Below are 17,130 nucleotides of genomic sequence, written 5' to 3' on the forward strand. Positions count from 1 at the left end.
ATCTGAGACTGTATTTAACCCGCATTCCATAATGGTCGACCTGAACTTTTGACTTTAACCTGGCACTGCACAAACATATAGCCATGGTTGGCGCTTTCATGCACTATTTTACAGTTTATTTGTTAGAAATTCATGACTCCTCTTCTACGGATTGAATTTTTGTTGTTTTGGTCTTGTTTTATTTATTAAATTAAGTTCTATTTTTGTATCCTGTGTGGGACAATATTTCTAAAGCACAGTAGTTTTGCAGTTCTTCCCTTCCTTGCATCTTCTAAACAAACACTTGCTTCTCACAGGCAGTTCGGCACAGTTCATGTTCACTGTGTGCAGGGTTGCCAGACGGACATGCTATCTGGAATGCCCAAGGTTTCCCAGACTTCCTATAAAGGGCCTGTCTTGCATTTACCTCACCTCCCACTTTCCACACCCTGAACAAAACCTCCCTCTTTCACTGGTGCTTGTTATGCCTTCTTTGTTGCATTGGTGACCAGGTGCTTCTCTTACAGTTCAGTTGCCTAAATGGATTGTACCACTACTGGTGGCCCGAAGATGTAGAACCAATCTAAGTCTCAAATCATCTCCGAGACACACTACAGGCCTGATTCTCATAGGTAACGTACATTTCTGAGTAATTTACACTTTGGAATAGCTTCACTACTTTTCGGGTTTCACAAACTCTGGGCTCGATTCACAATGGTAAACTTAGACATTTGGCCTAAACTTACAGCAAATGTCTACGTTTATGACTATGGGAATTTACAAAGGGCATTTACGAATACTATCATTATGTCCGCACTTGGCCCGGATCTCCGCCAAGTGCAAATATAAAGATACCATTCGTAAATGCCCTTTGTAAGTTCCCAAAGTCATGAACTCAGACATTTGGCCTAAGTTTAGACCTAACGTCTAAGTTTACCTTTGTGAATATGGCCCTCAAGTGTAAACTTATTACGTAATTGTAAGTTACATGCCTCCACCATGTTTGTAAAGCAATTGGCTTACTCTAATGTGAGTGGGTGGGGCCCCCCCCTAAACCCCTCCCTGGCAGTCCCTTAATCCCTCTTCCTACTCTCTAATCCCATACTTTGTGTAGTAACTCTTTTTCTTTTTTTCCACCGACTCCCTTAGTCTCACTCACATTTACCGAGACTCCGACAGCGGGGGTTGAGAACTCCGCATACATAAGTATGGGTATTGGGGAGGCTTAAACTCTGCACAAAGTTTGTGAATAGCACTTTGTAGTATGTTTTGTAGTACAAAGCATACTACAAAATGCAGTTTGTGAATCAGACCTTACATTTCTACCAGCATCCGAATGTAATCACCATTATACCAAACCTCTGTCAGTGCGTACTCTCCACAAGGGAACCAAGAAAAGGTTGCTTCATGCTGGCTTGTATTTAGTTTACGGCACTGTTGCAATGACATTTGTCTCCACACACACTGAGACAATACATCATGCTTGTGTTTCCATATATTCTATATTCTTTTTTTCCTGTAACTGCATTCAAGGTGTACATTTTGTCAGGTGATATCTTCACTTCGAGTGTCTGACAGTCCAGCAAACACCCACTCATATTAAGCACTGTTGTCTGCTAATCTATTGAGACCAACTGGTCAGTCTATTTGTTGTTCAGGCACACACTCCACACTCAGCCAGCACCAGGACAGAGAACACTGCACAAAGTTCCCCGTGCCATTTTTGCAGCTGCTTACTTCTCCATGACTCAGGACTCCTGTCCATCTCTGGGGTTAAGCCATCCGCAGGATGATGACAATGTTGTAAAGTCTCCTGTTCCATCCTTAGTGCACAGACAGAAACATGCAACAAAGTTAAGGATTAATGTTAAATTGTGGAATGATGGCGCCTGCTGTGACGATAAGTGCTTATCCCTTAATTTAACCCTTTCCATGCTGATGACGGAACCGCTCCGTCATCAGCTGCGGTGGTGCTGATGACGGATCGGTTCCGTCATGGCCCTGCCGCCGCGCCTGCGCGGCGCGTTCTATTGAGTGGGCGGGGCCATGATGGAACCGCTCCGTCATGAGCACAGACCAACCGCGGCTGATGACGGAGCGGTTCCGTCACCAGCATGCGGCCGCCGCGGCCGCCCCGCCCCCATAGCGCTGCGGCGGAATAGCCGCCGCAGCGATGCAGTTAAATATAATATGTTCAGATGACCTTGTTCACAAACAGTTTACCTCATGAAAACAACATTCATATGGTTGTCAAAATGGATTTTGAGAAAACATACGGTTTTTAGAAACAAGCATTTTCTTATTAATGTACATATACCTACGCCAGGTGGAAGACTTCTTTCTAATGTTTATTGCTGGACTGATAGGTCTGCCAGACAAGGCCTGTGGTAAAACAACACTATATAAATCTCTGTCAACATAACTTACCAATAGTGCTTAATTTCAGCCGTCGTTTCCGGTGCTCAGCATCTGCACTGAATTGCCAGCAACTTTTTTGTCACAGTCTGCCACAAGGTGGCGCTGTCTGGCCATTTTAGAGATGCCCACAACAACAGTTAAGTATTTATTCAATATACATCAAAAATGACTATATCCTGCCACCCAAGTCATTCATATAGCTTTGGGTTCCAGATATAGTCCAAAATTTACCAACAAGGTAAATTGTTTTATTTATTTATTTACTTACCTTACTCCGTACCGCCGTATGTCAGAGTCCAATACCCCCCACCCTGCTCCTCCCCCGCCCCGCTTCACCGCCCCACAGCACTCCCTCAGGGAGCCGCTACTGGCGAGGTACTTTCTCTTTATAGGTGTGAGGCAGATGAGATATTCTGGATAAGGCACAGTGTTCGTCTGCTCTCTGTTCGCTGTACAGTCTGCACTGTATCAGTTCTGCACCACTGTGTTATATTGAATTCTTTCTTCTAAATTGCTTTTCCGCAAAGATTATCTCTGTCACTGGTAGCCTATCTGAACAAAAAAAGAGACAGGAAATTAATATAATCTAAAGATCTGGAAAAGTCATGACAAGGCCGGGGGCTGAACTATTATTAAAACATTATACCCATCGGTCTGAATGGAAACTCAGCAGAGCTTCTTATGCCATGCAGACGAATATATCACAACTGCCACTGGACTTCTGTCCATTGTTTGTGGGACACTTTCATCAGCTTTTGGGGTGCCTTTTATGTTGTGAGGCGTTTAGAACACCTGATGCAACTTTTCCAACTGGATTTTGAGGCCTGGCTCAAAGTCAAATCTCTCAGAACCCTCATGTAAACAATACATTACATCAACACAAACAAGCATTGGTAATGCATCGTTTTCGCTGATGTAATGAAGAAAGAGTTGTTCTCACCAACCATCCTCCAGCAGAAGGAAACAGCTCCTTGACAGATAACACAGGAGTGGAGAGGGTGTGGCACAGGAGCCAGAGCTGCTGACTCGAGAGCTGGGCTGGCGCCGCAATCTCATGTGATTCCATGCAAATCATTCGATCTCTCCGTGTGATAAATTGTTAAATAAATATGCTGCAAGAGTAAAAGGCAAATCAAAAAAAATAGAGTTCCACCAAAGCAAGTTAATAGTGTTTCAGTGGGAAACTGATAAGAGAAGCCCATGAGGAACACGCATTCGAAAATGCAGGAAAATATGCTACAGCCCATAGAAATAGAAGAAACGTAAGGGACATGCACAGGAACCCGTGAGAAGCCAGGAAAGAGAGGAGGCAGGATGTAAGGGCCATATTATCAAGAAAGGGTGACACATTATCGCCGCTTTTATCAGCAGGAAACTGCCGCTAAAGTGGCGATAATGGGCTTGATAATATGCCCTTTTGAATTCCCATAGAAGCCCAGGTTCTGGTGTTAACCTGGGCTTCTATGGGAATTCACATGGGCATATTGTCAAGCCCATTATCGCCGCTTTGGCGGCAGTTTCCTGCCAATAAAAGCAGCGATAATATATCACCCTTTCTTGATAATATGGCCCTTAGTCCTTTTAAGTTTATATTAAAAACAATAGATTTCTCAAGCACAGCACAATGGCTGTGCAGACCATACCTAAAAGGCATACATACAAATATAGAGGCACTTTGGTCAGCATCCTTCATCCACTTGTCTGGACAACTGTCATTCACATTTTGCTTCTGCTCACTGCAGCTTAGAGCATAGAGCAGTGGGCCAACCCACTTCAGTCACTGGCTCACTTTACGTGTGAGTGATGGCATTTACACATTCGCCTAAAAAGAAGTGCAATGCAGTGCCAGGACTGAGGGGTAGTATTTTTCTTTGCTATAGCTTTTTTTCTTTGCATTCTGTGCCCTTTTAAAAAAAAACTTTTAGCCATATTTGTGTGTTTAAACTAAGTATTTTGATAACAGGAATTCAAGGCTAACAGTACCTTTTGTTTATACCAATAAGAATCCTATTTTCCTGTGGAGTGCATTAAAACTAATAAAAAGGTTTTCTTTGCATATTCTAATTACAGCTGCTCGCTAGGAAGCACTGTACTGTTCTGTGAAAATTATAGGCATGGTTACGTTTTTTTTAATTTAATTTTTTATACAAGCTTTTGGGTGCCACATGTAAGTGGCAGAATGTTTTATTGTCTCTTTTTCTTGTTGAGGCACTTGCATGCAATAAAAAAAAACATCTTCCTAGCTTGCCCCTGCCAATGCACACTGCATCTTATTTCTTTTTCTCTCGGCTCCTGTTCTTCGCCCCATAGAGATGGACGACTGCTGAATGTTTGTCTTGATCTTCATAAATATCTGTCACTGATGCATGAATAATACCTCCTCTCCAAATGTACCTTCTGAAATCAGTGACCAATCTGAGCTTGTCTGTGTCCCGCTTCTAGTTCCTATTTCTATCTCTCTATATAATATGTGTGCTTTGGGTGCTATATAGCTCCCAATTTCATCACTCTAAGCCCGACTTTCCCTTTGATTTAAAACAAACTGTACGCAGTTATAACTCAAAGCTCTCTCACATTTTTAATTCCGGAAGCTAAGTAGACTTGTGTTTTTTTGTTAAAGTGTGCGGGTCTATGTTTTAAATGCATTTGCCGTCCAGATATTCACTAATAGCAAATGGTTCCTTAAACTATTCTATTAGTACATTGGAATACCTCCAGTCTTAAAGGCAACTTTAGGCACTTAAAGCCTCATCACGACAGCACTGGTAGTTCTGATGGAAGTATTTGTAATTCTGAGAGGTGAAATTACCACGTGGGTATGGGTAACGCCCCTAAGGAATTTATGTAAATAGGGAATAACATTGGAAATCTTTTTTTCAGAGCTATTTCCATATGTATTTCCAGAATTCTGGACCATTTTCTCAGGATAGATGCCTCCAAGACTGACCTGGAGAATTTACCCTGGAAAAACACCCACTTCGACAACACATCAATTTCACATCATATTGCATATTGCATTACTGTGATAGAGCGCGCAGGGACCAGCTAGCTCAGTTTACCATACTCACCTTGGGCCCATATAACATTCACACTTTGAACTAGTAGTCCTGCCTAACGAAATACTAAATGTAGTCACCCTATCAGTTGCCCAGAGGTCCGATTTAGGACTTATACCTGTAAACCATGACTTACCAATCCTTGTCACCTTACTATAAGTCCTGTGAATCAGGGAGTCAGAATAAACAGGCAATAATGAAACACATTTACTTTTCTTATAATAACCACAGACTCGGGAGAGTTTTTAAAACCTTTATCTATGAAAGATTTTCTGAGTCAAGTTGAAAAGGGCCACAATCATGTGACCTTAAATTTTACAAGCAAGAATATAACCAATAGGACATAAAGTTTGTAAGAAATCACAGTAACGCCTTTAGACATTGGTACCTGGGAAGGGTGAGAAAGGGAAATAGCACATGGACATACCACATAGATTATATTTACCTAGAATGATGCAATGACCAATCCTGGTCATGGACTGCGGCAAAAAGACCAGGACCAGGCTCCTGACTAATCAGGTGCCCACGGGACAAGACAAGTGCAGATCAGGACAGGTGACCGTAGCTAAGTGCAACGCCAGCGTCACACCCCTCTCTCTCTAGGACAGCCAATTAGTACCCCGATTGGGTAATCGATTCTTCTGACAGAGTGCTCCGCCAGCACCTCTGTTCTCGATCGCCTATTGAGAGCATTGGGTCAGTGACAGGTCAGCTATTCGGACAAGTTGGACAATTTCTCTATCTAAACCTACCTTAGTTATACCATTTAGAGGGCAATGTACCACCCCTAAATGTTGCAAATCTATGTGTTCCCCATCAGTGATTGGTTGGAAAGGCGAGGAGAGGACATCACACCATACTAAGATGATGTAATTTCAATTTGATTCATATTGATTGAATCCCCACCCACAAGTTACTTTCCCATGACTTTATTCCGCCCAACAATATTGGAATACAAATCATATACATTGTATTTATTTGAGTCTTCTTGCTTCCTCTTTAGAGGTCAGTAGAGCAGGTTACCAGGAACATCGTGGGTAAGAAGGGTGTAGGCAATCATTCAATGCCAATGCTTCAGTAATTTCAGAGTCAGTGTGCGCGTGTGGGGCATCGTTCAAGATGGAGGATGTGACAGTGTTCAGGCTCAAAGTAAGTGCTAGTAGCAAAGTCAAAAAGAAACATACTAGAATACAAATATAAATGAATGCACTGCATACCACTTATCTCTACTCTAACCCCATTAGTTTAGTTTATCTTGTGCATTAATAGTTAAGCAGAATGAACAAGCTTAGTACAAGCTGCAGCATAAGCATTAGCATGTGAGATTTAAAGCAGCCATTTCTGGCACTAGTGCGCAGAAGCAAAGGTTTCCCATGAAGCAGAAAAGACGTCACACCATGTGAGTGTGGCAGACGCATGTGCAGTGAAATTCTTGCGTTGCGGCGGCCATATTAATTCACTCAAGTTAATATTAGTAAAAGCACATAGGCGAGCTTCCCCTAGATACTAGAAATGTCGTGAAATGTAAATATTAGAAAACAAAATATGTTAGTTATTATATTACAGGTGATTTAGAGAGGGTTGAGTACAAGCATGTTTCAGTATATGTGAAACTTTGCTCCATCAACTGCATCACTTGTAGTATTGATTGGTAGGAAATTCCTGTTTCCACCCATATTAGTATTAGGAGGCAACTTAGAAATACACCCTAAGTAGGCAATTGAAATGTATATCACCATACGACTTTACATTTACAACATCATCCTCTGTTAAACGAAAAGCCGACGACCCCATGTTTTTTTAGTGCAAAGAGATATATGTATTGCCAAAGAAAGTATGTTCACATAACTCTTAGGTGACAGGTAGAGTCCTCTGAGATAATATATCAGCACAATCCTGTGGATATCTTATCAACAACCGAGTGATGTGTAGAATGAGTGAATACATCTTAGCTTCTGGAAATTACTGAGGGTCGCATTTCAATCCGACTGAGCAAGATTGAAGCAGCCCACCCTTGGTTACATTTCTATCCCACACTTAGTGCAAACCCAGTAATTTCTTTTAGATCTCTAAGCTCATTGTTTTCTGTAATTTGCTTCAGGAGGTATCCTCATGCCCCAATAGAAATTGCCCCCAGTGTCCACTTTCACTCCATTTTAGGGTAATAAGAAACATTGTGGTGAAAAAGGAAAACCCCGCTTCCAAAGCTGTGGCTGATACACCAGCACGGCAAAGATCTGGTAGTCTGATTTCTTCTAGTTTTAGCCCCGCTCTTCTAGTATCTGGGAGCCTTGTAAAAAGACAGTTTTTATATGTCCCCACAAGTTAACATTCATTCCAATCTCCTCTGACGTGTCCTTTCCAACTCCCATGAGTCAAAAGTGGTGAATTTACAGTCTGCCTACCTTTGTCAATGTAGAGGACGAGGGTGGCAGCGTTTCCAATGGTGGGGTCACCTCCCTCTGTGACAGGAGGAAGATTGTTATAGTACAATTAACGTCACAGGAAATATCTATTATACCTCTAATTAAGCCTTCATCCCTCTTTATCCCTCCTTCTTTGTTTCTTTCCCTTCTCTTTCCCTTCCCCTTTCCTTTCTCTTTGATATTCCTTTCACTTCCATACCCTTCCCTTCCTTCATCCCTCCCTCCCGTTCCTTCCTTTTCTATCTTCTTTCCTTATGTGTTCCTTATGCATTTGATATTGAATCAGCCATGCATTATGGCCATTTCACAGCACTTTTCTCCCAATAGCTCTCATCACTGTGCCCCTGATGTACATTGTCACAAGTGTTTAGGCTTGTGGTTGCAGGTGAGGCCCCAGCACTTCTAGGGGGTGTGACCCGGAGGGAGAAAGGGAGAAAATTGAAAAAAGGAGGAGGAAAAGAAAGATAGGAGAGCTGTGAAAAAGGGAGAAAGAGGGAAGAAAAGGAACTAGAGAGTGGGTTAAAAAAGACAGGACGTGTAGGATGATGAAAGACAGAGGCTCGAGGTGGATTCAGGACAAGCAACCATGGCATTGTAAAGCACCGTGGGGGCGGGGTGAGGCTCCTAAGAAAAACTTTAGGCCCTTGCATACATCATTATATTATTATTATTTGTATCATTATTACAAGTATTCATTTATGTAAGACCTTCGCACCGATTGTTGTCTCCGTGCTCTGCATAGACACCGGTGAGTCAGTGGTTTGTGGGAGAGATGCACAGATGTTATGTCAGGTAGCAGTGGCCAGAACAGGCTTCCGAGAACAACTTATTTAGGCGAATGTTCAGGGCTGACAGCTTCACAACGTGTCATTGCATTCTCGTCTGAGCAGTGACACAGCGACAGCAGTGTTACACATCTGACTCCCACGATTAGACAAGGCGAGCGTTCCAGCACTGTCCCTGCCAAACAGGTGACTGTACAGGCAAAAATACATCAGTTTAAAAAAAACGAAATATTTCTCATTTTCAATAAATGGCAGTGGTGAATATAAATGCGAGTACCGGGTCTGTTGTCGTAGCAGGCGGGATAAGACCTGTGCCTCGTAAAAATAAATTTAACAAGTTTTATAATGGGACACATCACAAAATGTATTTGTAACCATGATCTTTCTTTTTAAATTCTTTCAATTCTTTTTAAAGTTGTTATGCTTATTTTATATATTACATGTAATAGGATTATTCCCCACATTATCCGCACTGTTAGGGGAGTAGATGTTCATGCTCAGAGCCGAACACTAAACTTATACAGGATTTGATCTAGACGTTTGAAGTTCAGAGCAGTGACACTGATTTCAAATAGTCTTTTTAAGATCATGTTATCTTCAGGTTCTCTAAAATGAGGCCAGGGGAACAGTGTGGAGCATTTAAAGGAAACAACACGAAAGGCAGTCTTTATCAGATATGTGGGTCAGTTTATAATTAAGGCTCCCGGTTTTCAGTTTAAACGGATTTTTACATATAAATACAGACGGAAAACTTTTTGGTGTTTGTCTGTATTTATATAGAAAAACGGGAAAATACTTATAAAACAAATGATCCTCCTGCGTCTGTGCTCCTTTGTAAAATCCGAGCCAGAGGTGCACAGGGGCGGCCGAAAGAAACGGGAAACTGCTGCCCTGAAACTGCTCCAGAGAGGGGGGAACTGAGAGCGCCTTGTCTGCAGAGACACTCAACCACCCCTCACAGCAGAAGATCAGGCATGATAATCGTCGGAGCAGTGCAAGCAGCCGATGTCCATTAAGAGGTGTGAAACCACCCCAGGACATCGTCTGCAGCTCCAGCAACATTTTGTTTGGTGTTGTATGGGAGGGGGAAGGAGGTGGGGGCGGCTGGGGGCCGACATGCCCCCAACAACTATTAGCACAAAGCTTTTAGGGTTCAGAAGAACTTCACCCTTTGTCTTTTATTTTCAACCATTATTTTATGTTTAGTACACAGACAAGGCATGCACACTGTCACGGCACCAGTCAGTGCAGGCACGAGCAGGGGCTCTCTGATGCAGAACTATAAACTTGGAGAATCCTTTCCTGTGCTGACAATGGTGCTTTTCATCCTCCCCTTAAAAAATGTTATTTTTGGAACCGTACCGTCGTACCGATGGTGGGTAACAGAACAACGACCCAGGTTAATTTAACTGATAACTGAAAAGGATTGCAAGGCAGCAGTTCAAACAAACACGAATGGGTTTATCATTGGTTTCGCGGTTCTTTGGGTGAGTTGATACCCGATGTCCCAAAAATCATTATCAAATGTTTAGGATTGGAGAAGTCTAGTGTATTATGTTTGCTTCTTTGCTAATATTATGCCTGGTGAGAACGTTTTTATACTTTTGTTTCGACATTCCACCTTACAGCTGATATACATTTACAAGTAAAGTTGCTTTTAGGGATCAGAAGAACTTCACCCTTTGTCTTTTATTTTTAACCTTTTTTTCTTTAGTTTAGTACACAGACAAGCCATGCATACGCACTGTCCTGGGGTCTAGTCTGTATATGACAAACTTGGCCTGTGGTTCAACGAAAGTAACGTGCGTGGCTCGTCACAATGGCCTCTCGGGTGCCTTTCCTCGCCTCAGCCCTCTACCCTTGCTATCCCCTCCCCCCCCCCCTTCCCCTCTCCTTCCCTTCCAGCACTCGTGTAAAACAAGGAAGAGAACAACAGTGCTCCGAAATAGGACACTGCCAGCCTTCGAAGACACTGACAATTAAGGCTGCTTTTTATCACTCAGTGCTTTTCTTTTCGCTAGCACACTGGTTGGTAATGTACAATGGCCGATCAGGCGCCTCTCCTCGATTCTTGCGCTGGTCTGTGCCTTACAGACGGTGCATACACTTGTGCATTATTTTCTAAGCTGCATATCCAAAAATAGTATTTATGTATGGACGGCATGTTTTCAAAAGGGACATTTTTACATTAGGCGTGTTTAAGATGTTTCATGTACACCACGTTTTATAAACACTCTTTAGAAAGTTGCTATGGTTCAAGGGGACATGTGGTTAAAAAGTGCAGCACATTCTTAACAATTGGAAAGGACAGAGCTGTCCCACGAAAACCTGTACATTTAATCCATATATTCCATTAGAGGCATGGTGCAAGAAGCCCACAATATTCAGGGAGGACCCATTTCTTTAATGGCCTATGACTATCTGAGATATGGGCTGCTGTGGGGACCCACATATTAGACAGGGAAGACCCATGGTTTGTGTTCTGCCACTGGTCTCATTATTGTGAAAACGAGAGAGCAATGTTCTCCTCTTTCATACATATTATTTGTGTGAACAGACATTCACATCTGCTTATATATTAAATGTATTATGATTTTATATTTCAGTCTGTTCTGTAGTGACATTCCGATTCTCTTCAATAATTAAGGACACTCCGACCCTCTATTATGTTGTATTTTTTTAATGTGATGTCTCTATGGCCTACTTTGTAATCACATATATTTTGTTTACCAAATACGTACTCCAATTGTCCTGTCATCTTTGTGTGCATTTTGTGCCATAGTAGCATACTTAGGTCTCGCATTACTAAACATTTTAGCTACTGGTGTTGCATTAATATTTGCAACGCCAAAAGCTTAAACTTTTACTAATGCGAGACCTATTGCATTGCAAATGCTTGTTCTATTTAATGTTTATTTAAGTGCTACTGAAATAAAAATAAAAACAAAAACAGAAATAACTGTTGCACCACCTGTGATCTGCATTTTCCCCATAGTGTCCATATCAAAGCACTATTCTGTACAGATGAAGATGCAGGATTCTTTAGATATTTTGGCGATTTACAATGCCTCGTAGGGTAGGTCGTCTTCTAGTGCACACTAAGAATGATTTGATATTCTTCAAGCAGATACTCTCTGTGATGGTCGATTAAATGTGAGTAAAAGAGGTAGTAATGCATTTACATTTTGCAAGACAGCTGCGCAAATGGGACCTAATCAAAATCACAAATTAATGCATCTTTTCTTAGAGGACAGGGAAGAAATTGACTCCCAATATGTAAAGGGCACTAAGCATAGGCTCCAATAAAAAATAAACAGCTATAACAACCTAGTGCAAGTGTGCATGTCAATTTAAATAAATGTGGAAAAATACAAGCTTTAGCGGTTTTTTTCGTGCGTCAAAAAATAAATGTGGATAAATACAGATAACATGACCCAAAAATAAATATGGATAAATACAGACGGAAATGTGAAAAAAATAAATACCATAAAACCGGGAGCCCTATTTATAATCGAAAGTGTCCCAAGGGGTTTTTTACTTTTTTTTATCTGCGTCAAACAAAGGCTTCTTACCTTAGATTTGATTTCACTCCCCTTGACCACAAAGATGGTCTTTACAAAAGATGATGCACTCCATTGGCTGAAGGTGTGAAAAAGACAGACTATATAATCCGAGGTACCATGTTGGCATGCTGAGGCAACCTTGGGGTGCCGCTCGCCTTGAGGTCTTTGCCATACGTTTTCTGCTGCTACAGGAGTAGCTCCTTTTACCAACATTGCTCCAGCCCCATTGTGAGGAGGGAAGTTTCATCGCCTGCGTGGCCGCAGCGGAGGTGCGAGGCGCGGCTCCGGGACTGCGAGGCTCAGCCTTAAACTCCATCAGCTGTTGCCTCTTCCCGTGCGAGCCGCGCCCCCTCCCAGTGCCCGCCCATCAACCTTTATAACCTCTCGCGGCCCCCGCTCCGCGGGAGCCGCTCGCCTTGAGGTCTTTGCCATACGTTTTCTGCTGCTACAGGAGTAGCTCCTTTTACCAACATTGCTCCAGCCCCATTGTGAGGAGGGAAGTTTCATCGCCTGCGTGGCCGCAGCGGAGGTGCGAGGCGCGGCTCCGGGACTGCGAGGCTCAGCCTTAAACTCCATCAGCTGTTGCCTCTTCCCGTGCGAGCCGCGCCCCCTCCCAGTGCCCGCCCATCAACCTTTATAACCTCTCGCGGCCCCCGCTCCGCGGGTGCCGCTCGCCTTGAGGTCTTTGCCATACGTTTTCTGCTGCTACAGGAGTAGCTCCTTTTACCAACATTGCTCCAGCCCCATTGTGAGGAGGGAAGTTTCATCGCCTGCGTGGCCGCAGCGGAGGTGCGAGGCGCGGCTCCGGGACTGCGAGGCTCAGCCTTAAACTCCATCAGCTGTTGCCTCTTCCCGTGCGAGCCGCGCCCCCTCCCAGTGCCCGCCCATCAGCCTGTATAACCTCTCGCGGCCCCCGCTCCGCGGGTGCCGCTCGCCTTGAGGTCTTTGCCATACGTTTTCTGCTGCTACAGGAGTAGCTCCTTTTACCAACATTGCTCCAGCCCCATTGTGAGGAGGGAAGTTTCATCGCCTGCGTGGCCGCAGCGGAGGTGCGAGGCGCGGCTCCGGGACTGCGAGGCTCAGCCTTAAACTCCATCAGCTGTTGCCTCTTCCCGTGCGAGCCGCGCCCCCTCCCAGTGCCCGCCCATCAACCTTTATAACCTCTCGCGGCCCCCGCTCCGCGGGAGCCGCTCGCCTTGAGGTCTTTGCCATACGTTTTCTGCTGCTACAGGAGTAGCTCCTTTTACCAACATTGCTCCTGCCCCATTGTGAGGAGGGAAGTTTCATCGCCTGCGTGGCCGCAGCGGAGGTGCGAGGCGCGGCTCCGGGACTGCGAGGCTCAGCCTTAAACTCCATCAGCTGTTGCCTCTTCCCGTGCGAGCCGCGCCCCCTCCCAGTGCCCGCCCACCTCTCACCTGACAGAGTATTAAGGCAAGAGCATAGACGCGCATCGCGGGACGCGCGCGGGTCGTAGCCCGGGGCGAAGCCCGGGCAAAGGGCGGGCCCGTTTAAGCCCGTTCAAGCCTGGGCAAGTCTGGTCTGGGCCAACCCATTTTTCTTTTTTTTTTTTTTCTTTTTTCTCTTCTCTTCATCTGCCCATTGTTATTCACACCGCATCTTGGCTGCCCTTTGTTATTGTTCTAAAACACCCAGCAATCCACGTGTGTTACAGTGCCATCATGACTACTAGGGCAATGAGGAATAAGATGGCACAAGGACTGGGTTCGGTGACTGGCCCAATCGACCAATTTATTACTAAGGCCAATGACGCGATCAATCAGGGGATAGTACTCCTAGAAAGACGGGTCTCCCAGGATCTCGCAGCAGCACGAAGATCCTCATTGGGCCTTCTGGCCTTAGCCAAAACACCTAATCAACAGGGAACTAATGTCCCATTACTGCAGGAAATCCGCGCTGAACTTCACACCATCCCAACGAGCGTCGACTTATCTGTCACACATTTGTCACTTGGGGAAGCTACTCTGGAAGACCTGGAGAAAACACCCACTCTGGTGATTAGTCCCACCCAAACTGCCTTGATAACTTTGACTGAGTCGCAACCCTTAACTGAGTCGCCATTTTCAGTAGCACCATCCCCCCCAAAAATTGATAAGGAGCCAAGGGAGGGTGCCTTTTCTAATCAAGATAGCACAGGACCAGTAGTAAAGTCTAAGCAACACTATCTACCACAGTGCACCAGCTCCGAAAAAACGTCCCGTACCAACCTCCGAAATAATACAAGCCATTCATTTCCGATTAATGTGGACGCCCCCTTTGTTTCAGCTTCATCGTCGGACGACGCTTACAGGAGTCATGACGCTGCCAATTCAAACTATCTTGAGCTTAACCCACAAGCGCTAGACATAATTAAGGATCTCATAAAAACCCAACTATTACCAATAGAGCGAACATTAAACAACATCGAAAAACAGATGGCTAGATTAATTAACCATACTAGCTATCTTAAACCACCCACTACTACCCTACCTTCTCTACCTCCTACGACTGCTAACTATGTTAAGGCAGTCACAGCGCAGAAACCTACTCCTACCTCAACAATTCTCCCGAAACAGAATCCCCACAGCAATAGTACAATTGTCGTAAATAAACCCCCAACATCTAACAGTTCATCCCTCATTCCCAATACGAATATCCAACCAGCCACTATCCAGTCAGGGAACTCACATCTACCATCCCAACAAGGACCGCAGAAATTCACCCAATCTAATCATCTAACTGCAAAGGCTCAGCAGCCAAAGATACCGTACGAACAACCATATAGGTCAAGACAGATCCCAACACGTATCACCCTTCCCCCTGAATGTGCGGCCTATGTCCTTGTACTGGTAAACGTACCAACACTCAAACAAGAACAGAGTGAAACAACATCATCCCTGAAAAATAAAATACTACACTGGCTAAGTTTGAACTGTAATTTTCCAACAGAATGTGCCGGGGAAATTTCCCACACTCAAAGAGTAGGCTGGATAGGCCCCCTACGAAAAAAATTTGAGGGGGACTGTGTAGCGATTACCTTTAGAAATCCCCACTGGGCCGAAAAGACCCTAGCCAAGGCACCTCCACCTTCCGTATGGGAATTCAATACAACCCTTCTCCCATTGGGCTATTTCTATAGGCACTTACTAAACACAAACAACAATATCCCGCCTACCTCTATGAAACCGCTTCCAGAAAGATCTTTCCCCTCCACTTCCTACCCTTCCACTCCTTTCCAGAATCCTAAGTTCCTCTATCCAACAGGTTCGGTACAGTGGCATCAGAGCCAAACGCCCATACCGCCAGCTACCCATCCTTATCTCTTTGAAATTCCTCATCAAGAGAATGGAGATAACCGCTGGAGACAAGTGGCCATTCCACTGGCTACTTCCTATAATATTCCAACTTACAATAGATTTAATGCGCTTTCCGATTTAGATTTTAACGACTGACTGTTCAACACCTGTTCTACCAGGGAATTCCCACACCCATCTAAAACAGAGATAATTTTACCATCTAATTCATGCACCGTCTCTGAAAAAATGCCAACACAGCAGTCCTTAAAACCCGACGAATCTAACCGCTCAACAACAAATTATAATAACACAGATGGTACTGCGACCGCAACATCGGCTCCAAATAATTTGGAAGCCGTTCAACCGTTAGCTGACACAGGGAATCCCGTTGATCTCATTTCAAATACCTTGCAGATTCACTTTACCTTTTGGAATATCGCAGGTCTCTCTGCAAAAAAGACAGACCCCGGTTTCCTGAGACAGATCAATTTGAGCGGTTGTATCTGCCTTCAGGAGACTTGGGCCATAAGGCCAATACACATTGTTGGCTTTAAAACTTTCTGGTCGCCTGCGAAGAAATCAACCTCTGGTAGAAATAGCGGAGGTTTAGTTACTTATATTGCAAATACTCTTCCTGTGGATGAGGTACTCCCCCTAAGGCTAGATACAAACTTCCAGATTATAGTGCTAAAGGTCAATAAACAAAGACTTTACTTAATCCTAAATTTTTATAACAACCCCTCTCACGCTGACATGATTACTCTGCTCCCAGAGATTTCTACAACATTACAAGAGCAACGAATTAAATACATTAAAAAGTCATGTACAATAATCTGGGGAGGAGATTTTAACCTTCACTTATGCAGTAACAGCGATAATAATAAGTGCGGTATTAGCGATGAGGTTGACACAAACCTTACACACTTTACACATTCTAATGCGGGGGAAATAATGACCGAGATTATGGCTGAACTAGAGTTAAGGTTCGCTAACGAAACAAAGATTCCATCTGTTCCTTTTCAGCCCACTTTTAACGGAAGAGGTTTAATAAGCCTAATTGATTTTATACTGATTTCACCACCCATAGGATTTATCATAGAAGATTTTAAGGTCCTTAGAAATCATTTAAGTGACCATTTTCCAATCATCATGGCTCTTACTGAAACAATAACGAACAAAGCACACGACATCATGACTGCTCTAAATCAGTGTAACTTAGACCTAGGCTCCTCGAATGGCTTCACACTGAAGTGGGGCAGTATCGACAAGGAAGCAACAACCAAAAAAATAGTCAAAAATAATCAAATGGATATCATAAAGTGCTTGGACTCTACTACACAATCACGCGAAACTATAAAGAGCTTCCTCGTAATTACAACAAGTATACAAAAAGAACTAACTAGGACGCACAAACAAAGGCCCCAGCTAAAGAAAGGCTGGTTCAATCCAGCATGCACAAAAGCATCCACTCGTTTAAAAGAAGCTCTAAACAGTGATCACAGGGATAGAGCTGAAATTACTAGACTCAGAAAGGAGTACACGGTTGCCCTAAATAAAGGAAAAAAGAAGTGAAAGCTGAACTATGGACTACTCTGATCCAAAGCTCGGAA

Source organism: Lissotriton helveticus, chromosome 12 (genome assembly GCF_964261635.1).
Source record: "Lissotriton helveticus chromosome 12, aLisHel1.1, whole genome shotgun sequence".
Classification (NCBI taxonomy): Eukaryota; Metazoa; Chordata; class Amphibia; order Caudata; family Salamandridae; genus Lissotriton; species Lissotriton helveticus.